Below are 15,580 nucleotides of genomic sequence, written 5' to 3'. Positions count from 1 at the left end.
TCGAAACTGTTACACAAATATTATTAATAGATACTTAGTATTTTAGTCATCCAGTCTTATCAATAGTGTGGAATATTTCCCAAGCCATAATGAACAAGATACATGTTGAAAAAATTCCTTTTCAGCACACTTGTAATACGTAACTTATATCAATGTAGGGTCCGAACTTCATGTAATTTAACCGGAAATCGAACCCAGTTCTTCCGTACCCGGGGTAAGAAAACACTCATGAAATCTTTCAGTTTAACGCCCCATGATTATGCCCATTAGGCTAAGGAAGACGACTAAGGGAAGTGAATGATGATAGAAGAATTGGTGGAAAGAGAAAGTGAAGTACCCCGAGGAAACTCACAGACACGGTGTTGTTCACTACAAACTTACTTAGCCGGGGATCGAACCAGACCCCCGTGATAAGCGCTTTATCACTAAGCCATCGTGCTCCCTACAAGAAGCTCGAATAGCGTATTTTGCACACAAAAAAGCAAAGTATAACATGGGAAATAAATAACCAAGTTATTATTAATAAGTATAGTAACTGTAACACGAAAAATATATAGCCTTTAAGATTCTTTGATTCATAGTATATTTATGTTCTCTGGTAATTGGAACTTAAGATTTCTTTGACTGGTGCGTTGGTTTGCAGTTAGCATCTCTTAGCACCGACGCTGTATAGACGTGGACTTACAGCTTAACATGGAATCCGAACCACTTGAGCAGCCGCCGGAAATCAAATCCGGATTTCCCCCGCCAAAGACGCGTAGTCACAAGTTTAATTGCATTTCATGCAATTTGGGCCTTCAATAAAGTAAGACCCTTTTCATCAATTGGGCACTAATTCCACAGAAATGTTTTCAATTTATATTGAGGTTAGCTAAGAAAAAAATGAAATGAAATCTCTGAGTTTTACGTCCTACGGTTATGCCGATTAGGCTAAAGGAGACGGTGATGATGAGTGATGAATGAAATGGTGGAATGAAGAAAGTGGGAGGAAACGGGAGAACCCCGAGAAAACCCACGCACACGGTGTTTGTCCCCCACAAAGTCCACTTGGCGGGGCCTGGGATCGAACTCGAGACCCCAAGCGCCAGAGGTGAACGCTCTACCACTGAGCCACCGCGGCCCCAAGAGGTTAGCTAAGAGTAATAGAAACAACACCTATGACATCAGTACATTGTTCCACAAATATTACGCAAACGAAAATGAAATGAAATCTTTGAGTTTTACGTCCCACGGTTATGCCGGTTAGGCTAAAGGAGACGGTGATGATGAGGAATGAATGAAATGGTGGAATGAAGAAGGTGGGAGGAAACGGGAGAACCCCGAGAAAACCCACGCACACGGTGTTTGTCCACCACAAAGTTCACTTGGCGGGGGCATTACGCAAACGAAAAAAAAAAAACTTAATAACTTAAAGAGGAGGCTAAAGGAAGAAGGTAAGCTGTATGTCTCTCAGCTAACAAGCTACTAGTCTCCAGAAGGTTAAACAGACGTAACATTTGAGAACTTCAAGTCTCAATGTGTACCTATACAACTAAATCCATTTACTTACTGTCAACAACAACAAAAATTCAGACACAGCTAGAAACGCAACTTTACTTGGAATACAATCAACGGTGAAACACAGCGAAGAACTAAGGAAGGAAGAGTAACCATTTCCGTAACTGAATCTGGATAACCCTGATCGGAATACGATTTCAAAATACTGTCATATTTCCTCAGCTTAAACCGAATATGTAACAGCGTGCGTAAGTTTCGGATTCAATTCAGATCAGTGACGCCAACTCCATTAAGGTCACGATCTATATTAAACCTTTCCAATACCACGCCAATTCCCATCCAACACTCTTTGTACAATGTTCTACCCTTTGATTATTTTATATTTGTCAGAATTAACTACCCACTGTATGATGCGTGTATAACCCAAACCTTTCCGAAGTTTAATTGATTGCAGACGACTAGGCGCTCTTAAGAACATGATAGAAACAATTACTTTCTACAATGTAATTAAAAATACTGAAGTAAAATTTAAAAAACAATAACCGTAAGAATTATCTTTAAAGCAACTTTCATAACAAACAAGGATAAAATTGTGTGGTAATTCAGTGTCATTGCCTTATTAACGAAAGCTTAGAAAAATGCATTAAAAAACAGATTTGGGGCTGGAGGTTTGTAAGATGAAGAAATGGCATTGGGCGCGAGCAGATCACTTTACTAATATCACAAATATATACTAATGTTGTTGAGTCTTGTCTGACGAGTTTTGTGACGTGTCAGATTTCTGGACACGAAAGTTTGGAAACTTTTGATTTTACTCAACTTGGTAATTAAAGAAATCTTACATACTACAGTATATCTACACATAACACTAAAATTATCATAAACCTGTAACGTCATAAAATTAGTATCCTGAAGTTAACACAGCTAGACTAATCTATTTATGTTATTTAAAACGCACATTTGAGTTTTAATTGCTTTTACTTTTATCTTCTTTTCTGTAAACTAAAATGATGCTTCGTTTATCACATGTTAAGTTTTCAAATGTGTTCAGCAGTGGAACACTGAACGAAACTAAGAGGCCTAAAGTGACTTTTCAAGGTGTCTTCTTGTCCGAGGTTTCGAATAACATAACTCCAGTTTCAGCAAGAGACTGCTTTCTCCTCGCTCACAATTCTCTGTACCGTTCGTAAATTCGCTCCACAGCCCGCTACGGTTCTTTCAAGAATCTTAATATATAACAGTTCAAAATACCCGCTATTTTCCTCAGTGAGGGTACAATCAGTTCAAGGTATATAAATAGTAACTAAATAATATATTATCCTAGACAAAAACAAAAATGCGTACATTTTGTCATTTTTTAAGAGTACGATACGGGCACGGTCACACGTCTTAAAATACAAACTGTACTAAATACAGAATCTGACAACCGTAGCAATAAGGAATCCAGGCAAAAAAAAAAAAAAAAATTCCAGTTCCTATCGCAAGCTGTGTTTTAATGTAAGAAACGTAAAAGAGCGAGAAACAATTTCCTACTGTTGAGTATACAAAATAATGTTATAGCCCATAGGCGAAGCTACTTTTAAAAAATCAAGACGATAACAGATACGAAATAATAAATTTCTCGAGTCTCGTGAGCTCAATTCGTAAGCCTCAAACACTGTGTTAGTGTTACTTGATTCATAGTATAAAAACCATAAATTGATAAAGACTGTACGAACTCAATAAAGAACATTTATCAACGATTGAAGATACGCAACTCATTACACAATGTATTCCAATAATAAATATGATTTAAATATTCTTCGTGAACTTCTCGAAATGCACAAGGATTCTGATAGTTTCTAGATGAAAATAAGGGAAAGGGAAGAATCAGGGCATACATTTACAAAACCTGTTTACCGTCTCGTGAGCACCTCTACACGAAAAACTTAAAAACTGGACTTCATCGTGGAAATTGCTTCAAGAAATATACCCAGATATAAATCTAAAAACTATTTTGATTGTTTTATATAACGTAAAATAATATATTCTTTTACAACTATGGGATAATTTACAAATAATTTACCATCTTTGTAGGCCAAAATAAATAAGAGCTCAAGGTTATAGGGGTGGTAGAAAAATTGGATTGGATAAGGTTAAAAGGTGCTATTCCTAAAAAATAAAATAAAAAATAAAACCCTTAATCAGAATATTTGAGCGCGGAATTTGAACTTATAGACCATAACATAAAAACTATAGCCATTCAACCACAACCACTTACAACATACATTAGCGAAATGTCCCTCGGGGTAAAATTGATTCAAATGCAAAGTTCTCCGCAGCCCAATGTATATTGTACTAATTTTAGCGGACCATACCGCTAATTTGCATATTTATGGGCCTTCTTATATCCGGAATTCAATCCACATTACTACAACGCTCGGACATTTTTTTTAATGTAACTTGATGAATGTGGGCATATGCAAAACAAATTGAATCAAGTATTGCCTCTCTGACATGTTACCCCAGCCGCCATCTTGGATCCGCCATATTGTATACAACTTTGTTTTGCAAATGGGAATAGGTGGAAGTGAAAAATCTAATTCATGTACAAGTTTCTCGGAAATTCATTGTGCTGTGAGTTTTACCGTAGCTTGTACTGTTTGCAAGGTATTGGTGCGTGTTAAATGTCACGCACTTCACGAATATTGAACCAAATACAAACTTGTGCAGGGCCCTGTGTGTATACGTAATCTTTCACGTGATTTATCGGTGACGAAACATTCTCTGAACGTACATACATACAGACACACACAGTCAGTTCAAAAATGGTAGGTCTTCACCTATATCTGGTCTTATCTGGATTTACATTAGGCATTCCTAAAAACACTCTCAGGCAAGAACTGCATCTACGTCAAAAAATAGATCGAGACCGTTCGGGTGGTTCAAGAGATTAAGAGACACAAACATAGCCACTTTCAATTTGAATCTGAAGTCTTTTGTTCACAGACACCGATATTAATATATAGATACCTTCCAAACGATACAAGCTACGGTAAAACTCACTACACCAGTGAATTTTCGAGACAATTGTACATGAATTTGATGTATCACTTGCACTTGCTCCTATTTAAAAAACCGAAAGTTGAATCCAATATGGGGGAACCAGTGTCAGAGAAGCAGTTCTTGATCCAATTTATTTTGCATATGTCCACATTCATGTCCAGTTACATCTAAAGAAACTAAAAGCAATTTTGTGTCCGAGCGTACGATTGAATTACGAATATATGTAGGCCCATGGATATGCAAATTACCGGTATGGGCCGCTAAAATTAGCATAGTACACACTGGGCCGCGGAGAACTTTGCATTTGAATCAATTTTACACGAATCCCGAGGAGACACTGCGTGAATGTACCTTGTTAGATAATTTCTTAATTTGGCTCCCTTGGATCCATGCCTCTTTTCAGCATTCAGGCTATATAAGCTAAAAGTGGGATTCCAGCCGCTACTCGGGTTTTATCTAAAGCATCATTCTCAACTGGGATCGAACCTAAGAGCACACACATTGCCATTTTTGCCACAGCAGGGGACTAGCCACCCATTTACTGGAAACTACGAATATACAAATACGTGCTATTATTGTGCTGCACATTGACCCTGTGATAATTTGTCTGTTGAACTAAGGGTGCACAACTTACAAAGGTTTCATTGCATATCCCACAGTTTTCCATCCCACTTCAGAATGACAAGCCTCGACACGCATGGCGTAACCAGAAAAACAGTTGCTGTAAATACAACTTTGCCTTCTGCAGTACAAAATAAAACAACAGCCATCATCCTTCTAGTTCTGTTATGTATTTATCTTCGCCAATCCTTGATTAAAATAGCGGCCTCCTCTACGCACGAGAAACGATGAGGAAAAGTCAGTTTGATGCTCTTTACAATCATAAACAATGTCACTTTTTTTTTTTCGTTTCTACCAGATGTTGTGATGAAAAGGTTAATCGCAAAGTCGTAGTCAATGAGAATTACATTTGTTTTTTGTCTGGAGTTTATAATGACTAAGGGATGTGTCTCTGAAAGAGATAATGCCTTCGACAATTATTTAATATAGATTTATAACAAATAATACGGTAAAGAAAAGTTTGACTAGGGAAGGTGTTATATACAGTCAAACCCATGTTGGCCTTCATCGATTCCATTGATAATTGGCCAAATATAGAAAATATGCGTATATTGAGGCAAAAGTATTTCAGATTGCAATATATGATTTTTTCTTTCAGTTTAACGTACTACGATTACGCCGTATAGGCTAAAGGAGCGAAAGATTAAAGCAAGTGACTAATGATGGAAGATGATGGAGTGGAATGAAAATTTGGGAAGAAAATACACGGACACGATGTCGTCCACCACAAACTTATTTGGCCGGAAACGAACCAGAAACCCCACGCATCAGAAGTAAGCTCTCCACCACTGAGCAACCGTTCTCTCCCCACCAACAGAAGAATTTTCAATGTAGTAACTAATTATTATTTACGTGTGTTCAGTGCATTTGGCAGCGATTGGCAAAATAATCAAAGTGTTTATTTTTTTAAAAAAAGCAGTTTCCTTTACTATTTTTTTTTAAATACCAGTTAATTATCGGGAAGAAACGAACTATATAATTATGTAGTTAATTAAGCTGTTTCATGAATTTGAAGTTGAGTAAATGTGTAGAGTGAAAAAGCTCTGAGGATTATATGAGTAATTAGTAATTAATATAGACAACGCCACAGTATGTTTCTGCTTAACGTGATAATTTGTACTTTATATATACACTATGTAATAATCATTACTTTCGTTCACTATGATTTAAATAAAATTTCGATATGCTAATTACCTACAAAGCACTAAGGCATATTCTTGAAAACTAACCGCTTTTCTTCCGACTATGATAGGTATAGGAATAGGAATACTGTACATTTAAGGAAATACTCGACACGTCCATTCTGTCTCATATACAGCGAAAGAACAAATGCGGATCACAAAGAGTTACAGTAACCTTGTTGAGGAGTGTTATCTATGTTATACCTTTCTTCTTCATTTTCTTTAACTTTGCAACATGGATCAGTTCAACATTTTTTATTAATTCCCTGCAAGCTCACCTGAAAGTCAGAACTTTCAAAAGTCAAACTCAATAAAACCCTGTTCTATAGTTTAATTTTCTGAAAAATAGAAAGAATATGAAGAGTCATATATTTGCCGACAACAAACATAAAAAGGTCATTCAGTATCACAGGAACCATTCAGGGTTTGCTCAAGTGGGCCCAGGTTGGACCCACCTGAAAAAATCCACTTTAAAATCCACCAGGGTTTTTGAGCTTTTTGTTAGTGTATTATTGGTACAACTAAGGTGATCACATTGAAAGTGATTTTTATCAGTCTTTAGACTTTCCTTGGGAGAATCAGGTGCTTTCACGTTAAGGTGTACAACATTCAACATGAGACCTTTATAAAGTTCTGAATGCACTGAAAGAATTTAAAAAACAGCCTGAGATAGTTATTGAACAAATTAATGTATGGATTATGCTTATAGCCTATTTGAAGTAAAATATTCAGTTTTGTACTTTAGAAAATACTTTCCGCAAATAGTGTTGTGGTCTCGGCGACACCGAGGGACGTTATCACTCATATGTTTGACGGGTTTAAGGCCATATATGCCGGTACTAATAGTAAATATATAAATACATTAGTAAAACTATTAGTATTATTTCTTACGTTTGATGTAAAACACAAGTATTCTTCAGTAAAATTTGGTTTTCCAACAACAAAAGTTTAGTTCAGTCATTTGTTACTACTCTCCAAATAAGTATTCTATAGAGTCAACACAAGCAATAGCGTAAAAATTCTCAAATTTAAGAAGCTTAATGCTCGGAGTTCCGAAGACTATATAACGCTTACTATTTCAAGTGCTGAATTCAAATTTCCGTACTAGTGGAAGTTTCGATGTTCAGTAAAGAAACCTGTATTTTCGAAAAGAATTTGCCTGGTAAAAGAAGCGCTCGGGAAATCCCCGCAATTGAACGCAGAAGCATCGGAAATGAATACTTCAACAATAAAACTAATTGTTTTACGCTGGAAGATATTTAATTTCATTTAAGACATTTTGGAACAATTACTTTATAAAACATGAATTACATCTTCGTTACTTGTTTTAAATTAATTTTCAGGAAAGAACCGTCTTGCAACAAGTGCTCGGCAAATTCCCGTAACTGAACGAACAAATTATCGGAAGTGAACTTCAACAGTAAAGCAATTCAATTTACGTTGGAAGATGTTTATTTCATATAAGACATTCTGAAATATTTATTTATTTTATACAACATGAATTGTATCTTTGTTTTAAATTAGTAGACCCCTTTTGGTATTTATATTTGGGGAATGTCAGTCAGGCTTCTGGATGACTTGATCTACATTTGTTTGTTTGTCTGCCAAGCTCCTTAGCGTACGCGCCTTCAGCGTGGGCGACCCGGGTTCAATTCCCGGCGAGAGCTCATGTGGTTCGGATTACACGTTATTCAGTAGGTCCCGTCTCATATAGCCTCGCTGCTGAAAGGGATGTTAAACACAAAATCAACTCAACTCGTTTGTCTGCCTCTGCTACACACACTACAGGGTGCAATTATCGGTCTTTTAAGTTAAAATTTTTAGAGTACAAGCACGAGACACACTAAATTTCCTGTATAGATTTTGGCGGCATAACAATGTAAAATCTCAAAATGGTGGCAATTTTTTTCAAAATAGCAGGTATCCACGCCACAAAGCGCGATTTTCAGTCTTTTAAGTTGAAATTTTGACGGTGGAAGCATGAGATATGCTAAATTTGCTGTATAGATTTTCTCGGCGATCCAATGTAAAATTTCAAAATGGCGGCCACTTTTCCAAAACAGCAGTGAATAGAAAATCGTTGCAAGTTGTGACAATTACAATCTTGAAATATAAATCACATTTTAACACTTTTACTCCAAAGACATTGAAATATTCCGAAAATACCCATATGGGCCCTGGTGGGTTGGGCCTTTTCAAAAAAGCCCGGGCCTTTTCAAACCCTGGAATCAGTTCTCAAGGCCTTCTTTGTTGCATGTAGGTATATGCTTTTCAAAGGGAGCGTTCGCAGGAACACGGCGACTCAATAGTAGAGCTCTTACCTCTGATGCATGGGGTCCCTGGTTCGATCCCGGCTGTTAATTTATGGTGGCAAACATCGCGTTTCATGGCTTTCCTCGGGTACTCCTGTCTCCTCTAACATTCTCATTCCACCAACTTTTCCATCATTCATTTATCTTAACCATTCGCCTTCCTTAGCGTAAAGGGCGTAAACGTGGGGCATTAAACTGAAAGACTCCGTGTGCGAAGGTGCAAAAATGTAATAAAATGTAACGTTGTAATAAACAGACCTGGTCTTTTGCACACTTATGTCCGTGTGCACCAATAAAGTTCAACTGTTGAACGAGGGTCATAACCAAGCTCGGTGAAAATGTCTGTTGCACCAACAACGTTCACGGTTAAGTCTCGGTCAAATGGTGGATAAACTTGATTTTAGCTTGAACGGCCGAATTTAGTGGTTTAAACTTCGTTGATCCAAGTCAGTCTGTTTACATTCAATAATTCATTCAACATTACATTCAATAAATTATAATACATTATTTCACACACATACATCGCTCAATCATCATAAGTGTTCAAAGGCACTAGGATGTGCAATTATGGTCGTTTGTGGTGTTTAGAGCTTAAGCACCGTCATCATAAACCGGACCAAGTACGAACACAATGATCAGTTACACACTTCTATACTATGAATTTCACTATACTTGCCCCACTTAGGACTCTTAAATACCACAAATGCTAATTTTTCTATTTCTCAAGAACCCCAAGTTCACATCACAGTAGAAAGATAAGCTCGTCAACAATAGTTTTTCGACTGTCCATTTATTTTAATAACGTGTATAACTCTGTGCAATGATTTCACTTGTACAGTTGTACATCATTTTGTCCTGAAATAACTTGAAATATTCACAAGTATATATCAATAAAACGTATTTCTATTGGCGATATCCTCCGTGGATCCTTTGCCTTTTTTAGTCAACGGGTCCCATTTTCGAGTCCAGATGGATGACAATTCCAAACCGGGTAGTGGTTCGGATCCTACTTTAAGCTTACACCCGACAATTTTTAGGGGGAAAACGGAAGATATGTAATACTGAGAATTTACATGTAACAAACATACGTTGATTGGAAACAGCAATTTCATTTTAAAATATTGTAACGCATAAAACACCGAAAGAACTATATCAGTACATTTTGCTTTTATGAGCTCACAGCAGCTTTTGTTCCTGACATCAGTACATTATGGTATTATTAGTTCACAGCAGTGTTGGCAAAAACCATGGTTTATATTGAAAAAACCAAAAACCCAGGTTTTTTGGTTTAAATAATTTGCTCTATGTATTTATATCACATATGGACAGAAATAAGTTTATTTCGCCTTGGTGTTATTATGCAACAACCGGGTTATTCTGGAAGGGGTCACATAAGCTTAAAGTGGAATCCAAACCGCTTCTCGGCTTACATCTGAGAGAAATCGTCCTCCATTTGAACTCGAAACCGGTACTAATTGGTTACAAATGCGATACGTCTGCCGCCTCACTCACGAAGAACTCCTGATAAATATACGTTGTACTGATCTTTACATACTTGTTAATATAATTGTCGAGTCATTTCAGAAAAACAAAAAGATAAACCATTGCACAAGTGATACCATTATACAGAATTACATATGAACAATTTCAAAGTACTGCAGAGTACAAAAGAACTAATTTAGTCCAAGTGAGTTCACTACGACTTTTATTAGTCCAAGTTAAAGAAATACAACGACATACCTTGCATATCAGTAAGAAAAGTGAATAAAAATACGAATTATTTGAGTCCACTTTGGCTCTGATCCATTTATATATAAATAGATCCCAAAGATACTTCTGATTTCAATAAATGCCTCTCGTGGGATTTGTATGACCCCCCCCCCCCTTCCAAAAAGTACGGCATTTCGATGTATTTTATCAATAGTAAACATTATTAAAACGAAACAATATTTAGAATTTTCCTTTGATTGTAATTGCATAACAATAATAACAAACTATAAAAAAATCGCAAAAGAAACATTCATAAACTTATTTAAAAAAAAAAAAAAAGTTGCTTTTGTAGAATAATCTCTGAGTAAAAAATGAAATGAAATCTTTGAGTTTTACGTCCCACGGTTATGCCGGTTAGGCTAAAGGAGACGGTGATGATGAGTAATGAATGAAATGGTGGAATGAAGAAAGTGGGAGGAAACGGGAGAACCCCGAGAAAACCCACGCACACGGTGTTTGTCCACCACAAAGTTCACTTGGCGGGGGCGGGGATCGAACCCGGGACCCCAAGCACCAGAGGTGAACACTCTACCACTGAGCCACCGCGGCCCCCTAAACTCTGAGTAATGAATGGGGAATTTAGGTCTGAATATAATACGAATAATATACGGGAGTGAAACGTGATGACCCACAAATGTGTGTTCATCAAGATTTTGCGAATAGTTACACTTTTACGAACATTTTATCGTTTTTTGGTTTAAACTAAGGTTTAAACCAGCCAACCCTGGTTCAAAGTAACTTTTGTTCCTGACATCAGCATATTCTGCTTTTATTAGTTCACAATAGCCTCTGTTCCTGACAACAATATATTATGACCGCACGAAACTGCGATGTGATCGAGACGATATTCACAGATGCTAAAAACAAATTATTCCTTATCCTAAGTTGGAGTGTCATCTAGACAGGAGGTAAAATGTGCAACCTGTTGTATTTTCTGTCTCAATATTAAGTTACATGGCTGGGTTAGGTTGTCAGTGTGTGAAAAATCATTCCTATACATATATATTTTTTTTTAAGTCGTACTAACAAGACCGTTAAACACATTATAAATATTATAATATTTCCTTTATAAAACAGGAAATCGTTTTACGGGGAAAACAAAAACGTGAAACATAAGATCTGGAACTCCTATTTAAACCGTAGATTCCGTTTTTCATAATTTTGTTGTTGCATAAGGACATTAAAGCCAAACATTTTTTTGTATCCATATCCATTATGCAATCTAATGAAGCAAATTGTTTTTTTAAAAAAAGTTTTTTGGTATTTTTTTTTTTTTATTGTTTTTTGTCAGCCCTGTCTAGCACATAAAAGGGGAGACAGTCGAACTGACAGTTCAGTTGTCAACAGCTAAACAAAGAAAGCAGTCCACAAAACCCGTGGACCAATAGAACTTGTAAGCTTTTGTGAGAATTCTGCTGAATGATTGAGTTGTAAGATGTCATGTGGAAAGGATTGAGTCTGAAATGTCTTCTGACTCGGGCCACAGGAATGTAAAATGCAAACTCGCAAAAACTTACTTTCTTTATGATGGAAATAAGACTGCTAATTTCAATATTCTGTTTCAAAGTCAAGATGTTTCCAGTGATGATTTTCTTTCTAAATGCTTTGACAGAATTTCATCAAACAATGACACTAACTTAACAAGAGGAAGTCTCCCACGGTACGGATGATAAAGATTCTGCATATGCAGAAAAAGCATTACATTTCCTGAATCAGTCAGGTACAGTCCTGCTAAGAAACCATGATCAGTAAAGTCAAATCGTAAGCTATATGCATCAATAAAGCATAGAGATATTATTACAACTGTGGGTGAGTATACCAAATCAAAAGTGAATCAACTCTCGAAAGTAGTTAAAAAATGCGTTAAGAAATTATCAAAGCCTAACATCCATTAGAGGTGAGACAAAAAACCTCTTAAGGAACTATATGGTCTTAAGTTTTAGGCGATGATTTTTATATGTAGATGGTAATATCGTATATGCAAGACAGTTCTAGAACGCTGGCCTGCACATGTAGGTGAAAGTGCGTTAGCAGCCACGTGCGTTCCTTTCCTTATCAAAGGGCTCAAGGCTCAATACTCAATTCACACAGAAATATCGAACGAGCGATAACGAGTGAAGCCGGCATAGTAGCCAGGTTGATCACTTTCTTTGTAACAACTGAATGGAGATGTGGACCATTGTTCTAGAACCCTGCCGTATGTGTCAAAGAATTTAAAAGGATTAAACGTAGTGCTGAAATTAATAACTCTAAAATCGAATGTTAAGCATATTTCGGTGTGCACACTAGGGTCCCAATGTACACATTACACATATCCGAAACTTTGGGTCATATCACAAGGCACTTTTCGACTATAAGATTAAAAAAATAGGAAAGGATTACTTAGTTTGAAGGTATCCCATAAATTCAAGCATAGTCGCCCACCTTCATTTCGATTGATTCTGCCTATTCTTCACATTTTACGAACAAGTCAAAATATTCATCGATTCAAGCAGTCAGGATACATGTGACATTGTGATTGCAAAATTTATAAGTAAGTTATCCGGCAGTGAAATAAGTTGTTCCCTAGTGTATGGAATATTCAATCGGATAAATTAACACCAAAATACTGATAAAGTGAAAAAGCACCAGTAAACAGTAAAGTAAACAGCTGCATGTGAATCAACATATCAACACGCCGAACATGTTAGTTTTTCCAGTGAGAGCTCATGTGGTTCAGATCCTACATTACCTTGTAAGTCGTCTCATAGGACTACATTTGCGGTACTGAACGGGACGCTAAACTCCAAAACAACCACCTAACCATAACCATGTTCGTAAGGCTCCATTATTTGCATTGGTTTAAAAAGTACTGGATGTTAAACCAAGAGTTGCCGTATTTCTTAGATCACCTCATGCGTCTAGGATGTCATTTACACCAAGAAAAATGATTTAAACGCATTTTAGAAAATGGTCGCCATATTCTCATTCTGCTAGAAAAGAAGAGCACAACGTATATACGTATTAACTCCATACAGCAGTGATTTCAGTTTTTTTTTTTTTTTTTTTTTTTTTTTTTTTTTTTTTTATGACACTTTCTGAACGCCCATGACATCACAGCACATCTGTTTAATTTTTTAATAATAGCCTTTGTGACGTACAGTAGGTCCAACATAGGGTAGAAAGGTTAAGTTGTTAGTTTAATTTAGTGCACTTCAGGTAGGTTTAGTTTCGGCTAGGTTCCATATTCCTGGACCTACTATGCGGCACTTAACCCTAAATTATACTATAGCAGGGGCCAACAAGAGATTGTCTCTGAAGTTTCTTATACATACAGAGGGAATATGCAGCTCCTACTTTGGTGCTAGTTTTACCACTCACTCTCTACCACCATTAATCAAATTGGCATTATAGATGCAACGAAAAAAGTCTTGACATGTGAGTAGTGGCAACACCGCTGTGAGCTGTCAGAGACGTTTTGCTGGCTCTTCTATAGTGTAAGACTGTAAGTTTCTTAATATACTGACTGAGCATTTGGTGCTGCCGCTTCAGGTGTGGACTAGTACATTGTCTCAAAATTAATTTTAACTAATTATTAAATACTTCATGATTTTTAAATTCTAAAATTTCGCGACACACCGCTTGGGAACCACTACCATGAAGCATACCAAAGTCATAAGCCTGCTTTGTTGTAGAAATAAGTTCGGAAAACTCCAATCAGTGTATCGAGTTAAAATTCGTACGATAAAATTCTTCAGGCAATTAATTGTTAAGGTGGTAAAAGTACTAGTTACCAGCACACAAATAATAACAACAAAGAGCATAACTAAACTAGTCCAATCTCAATTGTTCATAGCGTGGTATATACTTTCTTTTTTCTTTTTAACCCACATAATTCACAAAGACTCATGGTTAGTTCGATAGGGTGCCTTTTTCTCACCTAGTTACGTAAACTGAAGCAGTTCAGGAGCTGGTCTAATACTGATTATCTACTCTTAAAACCCTAAGAAGTTCTCGTGAGCTTAAGCTGTTCGCTGAAAATGATCCTTCGTAACCATCACAAGTAGTAAATAATGTGTAACTACACATTACCAGTACTCCTTTTGCATATATTTCACACGTGTTGGAAGATACCCACCACCACCAACAGAAATCTTCGAAATACAGCTACTACCTTGATAATGCATAATGGTAACGACAGGGAAACGTAAAATACTAACAGCCTGCGCAATTACTACATTCGACATCACTGAACTGCAGCACCACCCTTTAAAAAATACTACCTAAAAATAGGGGCTAATTCAGTTATTTTGAATAGTTTGAAATTTCTCTACTAGTTTCTGTCAATGTCTTTTGAGTACTAATATTCCTTACACAGTATACGTTTTCTTCTAAATCCCTTACAAATGGAATAAGTATCCAAGTGTTTTACACCCCTTTACAAATAATTTAACCTGTTTCCACGTGGTTGAAAAATGCTATTTTGGAAAATTATATTCGATTTGTAATCGCCCGATATTTCGAGAAATAACATAATACCTTCCTTGTCCTGATAATGAAGTAATCTCTCACCTCTTACCCGAAAATTAAAATAATAAGTTCTGCTCTAACTACATAACCCTGATTTAGCCAGAAACCTTATCAATCTCACCCTTTCAATAACTCCAGATTCGATTTAGCCCTGTCAAGTTATAACAAAAAACAAAAGCACATAAACAAAAATTGAAAACTTCCATTTGCATTCGCCAGAACCTAGAAAACAATCATAAACAACTATCTTACCTTAAATTAATTTTCTTCGATGAACAAGTAATAAAATTTTCACTCTGCCAAAGAAAACAAGGCTGAATTTTGTAATTACACCAAATGCACTTCCACAACTCAGTTAATACATTATTCTCACTAACGGAAGCGCCACCGTTGAGTTGTGGCCGTTTCTAGTATCTTCCAAACGTCTTTTGTTAACTCTCCAGCGTTGCAGACAATTGAAAATATCTATAGATAGAGGAGTTCTCAACAAAAATCTTGATATAAACTAATAAATTCCATTGCATAATGACAACTAGGAAACGCAGAGAAAATTTCGAGTTAGTTTTCCTTAATAAACAAATGATTTCTTCAACTTTTTTTGCGTTTCGTTTAGTTTGCGAACATCAGTAAAAAATTACCCTTAAC

General features: G+C 36.4%; 1 protein-coding gene across 2 annotated transcripts in view; it reads right to left on the bottom strand.

Moving 5' to 3' along the window:
• LOC145671359 (dnaJ homolog subfamily B member 6-like) overlaps window positions 1–15,344 on the bottom strand; it is a 169,085-nt gene extending 153,741 nt beyond the window's left edge. The window contains exon 1 of one of the 2 annotated variants that reach the window (XM_081740419.1): window positions 15,188–15,344. The gene's annotated coding sequence lies outside the window, so the exon portion shown is untranslated. The remainder of the gene's footprint in view (window positions 1–15,187) is intronic. The other variant, XM_081740422.1, reaches the window with a different exon arrangement.
• Window positions 15,345–15,580: the final 236 nt, after the last annotated feature.

The sequence above is a fragment of the Thermobia domestica genome, chromosome 15 (genome assembly GCF_964235325.1).
Source record: "Thermobia domestica chromosome 15, izTheDome1.hap1.1, whole genome shotgun sequence".
In the NCBI taxonomy this organism is placed as follows: Eukaryota; Metazoa; Arthropoda; class Insecta; order Zygentoma; family Lepismatidae; genus Thermobia; species Thermobia domestica.
This window is presented reverse-complemented; position numbering and strand designations above follow the sequence as displayed.